This window comes from Narcine bancroftii, chromosome 4 (genome assembly GCF_036971445.1).
Source record: "Narcine bancroftii isolate sNarBan1 chromosome 4, sNarBan1.hap1, whole genome shotgun sequence".
Classification (NCBI taxonomy): Eukaryota; Metazoa; Chordata; class Chondrichthyes; order Torpediniformes; family Narcinidae; genus Narcine; species Narcine bancroftii.
The window spans coordinates 62,021,770-62,028,408 of NC_091472.1; the positions used below are offsets into that span (position 1 = coordinate 62,021,770).

Sequence of the window (6,639 nt, forward strand, 5' to 3'; positions counted from 1 at the left end):
GCATTTCCAGACGTTGCTAAGAGAGCATTATTGTTCCAAGAGATTGGCAGTGACTGAGAGATTTAAGTTTTGCAATACATCACAGGCTCCTAGCCAAAGTATATCGCAGTACGTTTTGCATTTAAAGAAAATGGCATCGCATTGCAAGTTTTCAGGAGTTTAATTGACGAAGGGACCGCGGGATTGGTTTGTTGGTGACTTGGCATCTACCAGCATTGCAGGCCTTCTTGGCCTTTCCGTGAAACTTCTGGCCAAGAACTATTTGTTTGCACAAGCCGTGGAAGTGGCACTGGCTGATGAAGCGATGGTCTTTAATGCCAAGGACATGGCAAGGAATGTTGATGAACCAGTTAACCAGTTGTCCAAGGCATCAAAAGATAGGCATCCTGGTTCTTCAGGATGGGTGAAGAAGAGGTGTGATCTCTGTGGTATGTCGAATCATACATGGGATCCGTGTCGATACAAGAATGCAACCTGTTATCGATATCAGGGGCATCTTTGATCAGAGTGTCATACTAAACCTGCTGAACAAGATCAGTCCGGGGCAAGACCTCTTCAATCAGGATGACAAGGCAATGTGGCACCAGGGTGACAGAAAGGAAATGGATCCGTCAAGCAAGTTGATGAGAGCAGTTTTGTGGAGAGTTTGCTTAACATTGATCGGAAGTCTTCAGCCGTTGCATTCAAAGTGGTGTTGCAAGTGAAAGGACAGGACCTGGAGATGGAACTTGATATGGGGGAAGTGGTGTCTATCATCAGTTTCCAAGATTATAAGGAGAAATTCAAGCATTGTCATCTTGAACCAAGGAGTATACTCCACACCTCTACAGATAATCAATTGGAAATAGCTGGAGAAATTTCAGCAATGTATGCTACCAGGGACAGAAGAAGGTACTTCCTCTGGTGGTAGGCCAGGCTGATAGAAATGCACCTCCTTTGTTAGGATGCTCGTCGTTAGCTGAACTCCAGTTAGATTGGTCAAAGATCTTTTCACAAGGACAGTATGCTATCAACATAGATGTTGGATCAGTGCTACAAGACACGTATTCAGGCAAGAGTTGAGTACGATGAAGGAATTCAAGGCAACACTCCATGTTAAGGAGAAGGTGGTTCCTGTTTTACATAAGACCTGCAATGTACTGTATACTCTACATCCCACTGTTGAAAAGGAATTGGACCGCCTGCATTGTTCCAGTTGATTTCAGTGAATGGGCAACCCCACTAGTAGACGGATGAGTTAGATTGTGTGGTGATTACAAGGTTACTGTCAGCAAGAACATTCATTGTGATCAATACCCAATTCCCACTTCAACAGAAGTGTTTATCAAGTTGGTAAGAGGGAAGAAGTTCTCGAAGATTGATATCAAGTCCGCCTATCAGCAGATTCTGCTGGATGAGAAATCACAATGGTTAGTGACCATCAACATGCATTAGGGGTTGTTCTCATACACCAGGCTTCCATTTGGGATCTCATCCAGTCCTGCAATATGGCAACATTTCATCAAGCAAATGTTGGCTGGATTAGAGGGTGTCATGGATGATGTGCTCGTCACCAGAGCTGATGATGAGGAGCGCATGCAAAACCTAGACAAGCTGTTCAGTACCATCTTAATGTCAAGCATGTGACATTACTCAACAATTACCATTATTATCATCATTACCAACATTCTCAGTCATTGCGCCGCTCGTCCGCCGCACTCTGCTGAACAAACAACAATTTTCACCGACTTTACTTTCATCAGAAACTTTACTTGCTGCTCAGTAATCCCATTCTCCTTGCTGACACTGACAAGGCTAAACAAGACGATGCTTAATCTTCATGCCAGACTAAACATGGGAGGAACTCTGAGCCTGGAACTTCCCTTATTTAGTGGTGTTGAGCCAGTTTCATATACTTTGAATAAGACCTGGCCCTCTGCTTGTCCTTAAATCAATTATCAACGCTGCCTGTGATAGTCCTGATTCTATCACCAATGTGTATATGTACAGATGGTAGTGTAGGATGACTGTGATTGGCTGAGAGCATAGCCACGCCTACTGGCAGGTCCTAAAGGATTGCTCCTAGCCAGACCAGGTCATTCTGGACTGGTCGACCTACTTGTGATATGCTCCAGTCTTTTAGTTAATAAAAGCCTTGGTTTGGATCAACAAGTCTTTGGTTCTTTCGAAGCGCACTACACTGCCCATGATCCAGGCTACCCTGGCAGCCACCAAAAAGCTGCAATTTCCAACTGATGTGCTACATGGATTTCATAACTGGATATTCAGCAAGTACTCAACAGATGAGGTCATATATCAGGTCATTTTAATTTCATTTCCAGCATCTGCAGGATCTTTGCATATGGATTTTAAGACCTTTTGTCTGAACCCCATTGGACTTTATTCTCCCCAACTGAAAAGTAATTGGTTCAGTCTCAGTTACCTGCAACTGTTATGAGACATAATTATACATCAACTGAGTGACAGAGTGATACAAGTAGAAGACCATTTCCCCAGATAACAAGTGTCGGGAATCTGGCATCCTGAATGAAAATAATATTAAAGTAGAAGATTTATGGAATAAGGTCGTGCCGCATGAAAGCAGCTCCATCAGCCCACCGTGTCCATATACCTATCTTTACTAATCCCATTTCCAGACCTCAGCCCTTTTTTTAAAACCAAATATAAAATAATAGCCTTTAGGTCTTAAAAGTACAAACTATAAATTCATCACACAATTTAAATATTAAGCTGCTTTATAAACTAGCTGCAAATGCCTTTCTTCCATGACAAAAATTCTATCCATGTTCAGCTTCCCCTTTACAATATTGTTTCCAAGTCTTCAAAAATTATGAGACATTCACTATACTCTTTCTCGAGCCTCTAAAAGCTTCTAGCAAGATAATGCTATTTCCTCTAATTACAACTATCCCAATAACATTCTTCTGGCTTTCAGATGCCATGAGTGTTGTGGGAATGCACAAGCGCGAGTCATGTGCGTGATATCATAGGTACGGAGTTATGTTGCACAGTGGGTGTCAGTGTTTGGTGACATCTTCATGAATAAAGTCATGCTTACCTCTCCCCCTGAGTAATGTTATTTCCAAAGGGGGAGTACACAACAAAGTGCCGACAAGGATGGGATAGTCCATGCTCAAGACATCGGAGGTGAAAATTTGGTGAACAAAGAACCACAAAACCACAACGTCAGACGACAAAAGCATGTGCTCAGCAACAGGAAGAAACTCAAGAGGAAAACGTGAGTAAGAGAAAGAGAAAAAGAGAGAAAGTGAGATGCAAGAGCCAGAGAAATTGGGGCCGGGCGAGCTGGGGGCCATACTCAAGAGCCGGGTCTGGAACTGCTGGGGAAACTGGGGCCGGAACAACCACGGGCCAAACTCAAGAGCCGGGTCTGGAAATGGCGGGGAAACCTGTGCCGGGATAGCTGGGGGGGCTAAATGCCAAATGTGACACTGAGATAGCTGGGACAGGACACCAACAGAGAGTCCGGGACAGCAGAGGCAGGATGCCCAGCTAGCAGAAGGATGCTGCCAGCCAGGAGGATGGTGGAGAAAAGTGATGCACTAGCCAGCGAGACAGTCATGTGTTTCAATGCAGTGCTGGGACTTTGGAATATCAAGGAAGAGATGGAATATCTGGGAAAAGACTGGAATTCTAGAAGATTAAAGACCAGAAGTTGTTAAAAAGCATATCAAGGGGCTTTTAGATATGATGATTGCAGAGAAAGAAAAATTAAGGCAGTGGTTGAAAAAGAGCTTTGTTGAATGCCCAAAAGCACTTCATTCAGTGTGTCAGGAACTCAGTTTGGGTGCATATCTGTCAGATGAAGATTGGGCACAAATGATGAAAGAATAGCTGAGAAAACAAAAATAAATATGATTTAAAGCCAGGCCCAATTCTGTTGTATATCATGAGCCACTTCAACCAAAGAAAGCAGACCAATCATTAATAGAAAGATTTCCTTCCATGGTTCAAGAGAAGTTTGAATTAGCAACAGAAAAGATTGCAAAAGAGTGGAAGGATTTTGAAAAACGCAAAGCAGAAAAAAGAAGCCATGCAAGAAAAAGCTTGAGCAGGTTATGAAGAAAAAAGCTAAACATGAAAGAGATAAAACTTCAAGACTTTGGCAGGAACTAGTACACAAAGCAAATCCTGTTTGACATTACAAACAAAGTGGATATCAAACCCAGTGTTGAACAGCTAGATACATTTCGTTAGCACATTACTTCACTTAATGAAGAGGAGGAACACAGAAAGGCTGAATTTGTAGAAATGAAGAAACTCAAAGAATTTAATATCTTCTGGGCACTTAAGGCAGATGAGATGAACTTTAAAATCTTCAAGGAACATGAGAGAAGGAAATGACAGTGAGAGGAACAAGATAAGGCACGTAGAGAATGGAAAGGGCAGAAAAGGCTGAAAACAGGAGGAATTCAGAAAGTGATGTCTCAGCATAACACGTTGGTTGTGGTGACTGAAGAGCTGAAAATTCTTGCTTCCAAAAAGCAGAGTCTGGGAATTTGAGAAAAGATGCTTCATCAGTATTTGCAACAACGAGAATATCAGTATTTGCAACAACTAGAATGGGAAAAGGAAAAGATGAGCTCTGGGAAAGATTAGCAACGGGAAAAGGAAAAGATGAGCTCTGGGAGTTGTTGGAGCGGGTTCAAGCACCGAAGGATGAAATGAAGAGAATCTTGAAACACTGAGCTTAAAATGGAGGAAAATGTTGATGTAAAAGTTAACTAAGAAGCTCTTGATCCTGTCGCAGTAGAAACCAGGATTTTGAAATTGTGCCAGCAGTTTTCAGAATGACAAAGGTTGAGCCATAGAAAAGAGCAAGTGTCATCAACAGGCTTCTCTCTATAGGCCAGCTGGATTTGCTAAGGGCACTGCTATTCTCCTCTACTGCATAAAGGATTCCCAAACTGAAAGCAACATGAAGGGATCTGACAACCAGGAGAAGTGGGTGTGGTGCACTGTTAGCCAGAATTAGACACACACAAAGATAAACAGGCTTTAATCCACAAAGACTTCCACAGAACTAGGCTGGCTGTGGCTGCAGCAACTCTGAGTGAGGCCTCGGGAGGCTGGTGCAGGCTTGTATCCCGGAGGGTGATTGACACCTGACCGGGTGAGGCTTGATCCATTCAGGCCAACTGATTCAGGCCGCACACAACATTGTGCGATTCATACATCAGCAATACCATGTCCTTCTGCACAGCAGTATGCTGCATTTGCTTGCAAAATGAATAACCTCACATTTACCAACATTTTACTCAATTTGGCAGACCCTTGCCCACTCACTTAACCTATCTGTATCTCTGCAGACTATGAGTATCCTCTAAACAATTTGCTTTTCCAGTCAATTTAATGTCATCAGCAAACTTAGATGCACTACACACAGTCCCCTCTTGGAGATCATTAACATATATTATGAACAGTTGCCGGCCCAGTACTGACCTTTGTGGCACACTACTCACCACTAATTGCCAACTAGAAAAACACAGGCTTTTTCCATTGAGAGTCGAAGAGATTTAAACAGGAGGACATGAATTGAGATTGAAGGGTGAAAAAACAGGGGAAACATAAGGGGGAATTTCTTCACTCAGAGGGTGGTGGAAGTGTGGAATGAGCTTCTGGCCAAAGGGGTAGATGCGGGCGCGATTTTAATATTTAAGGAAAAGGTGGATAGGTATATGGACGAGAGAAATAAGGAAGGTTATAGGCTGGGTGCGGGACAATGGGATTCAGTGGGAGAAGGGGTTCGGCATGGACTGGAAGGGCTGCAGTGGCCTGTTTCTCTGCTGTAATTGTTATATGGTTTTAACAGAGTTCAACCAAATCTTGAAGAACATGGAAAGCAAAAAGTTAAATGAAGCAGTGAAGTTAGAGGCTGCTTCAAAGGAAAAGGTATACATGTACAACCTGCAGCCAGACCGATCAGTGACAGGTGGAGCTTGGTGCAGTGACCAGGAGTTTGAGTCAGAATTTGTTTAAGTGTTGAACAAACAGTGCTTCAAGTTCTTATAAAATAAGGCTGAGGTGGCACAGGAGTGTAAACCAAGTCATCTGGTGCAAAGGAACAGTTCATTTGCCACAACATGGCCTTTCAAGTGTTCATTTTAATGCCCATTAAACATTGTAAGTGCACCTGCCTCCACCACCCTTTCAAATGAAATTCTTACAGATCCCCTCTAAATCTCCATGGAGGTACACCACCAGCCTACTGCAGAGGGCAACCTCTATACCTGCAGGAGAGTAAAGGGGTCAGGATGGCTGTCAATCAAGCCCCACCCGGTCAGGTGTCAATCACTCTCCGGGATATAAGCCTGCACTGGCCACCGAAGTCTCACTCAGAGTTACTGCAGCAACAGCCAGCCTGGTTCTGTGGAAGTTTTTGTTTATTAAAGCCTATTGTACAGTCTTTACCTTGTGTGTGTCTGGTTCTGTCTAACAGTGCACCACAATCACCTACCCTTATTTAAACCTTGGCCCTCTGGTAATAGCCACTGCTGCAAAGGGGAAAGGTTTATCACCATCTATTTGGTCTTTCCTCCTCATAATTTTGTGTGTTTCAATCAGATAGCTTTCGGCTAATCAAACTTCAACAAAGGCACAACTAATTGAAGAACCACA

General features: G+C 43.1%; 1 pseudogene; it reads left to right on the forward strand.

Annotated features, from left to right (window-relative positions):
- Positions 1-304: 304 nt before the first annotated feature.
- On the forward strand, positions 305-6,129 carry LOC138762371 (DNA-directed RNA polymerase III subunit RPC6-like; annotated as a pseudogene).
- The last annotated feature ends 510 nt before the right edge of the window (positions 6,130-6,639 follow it).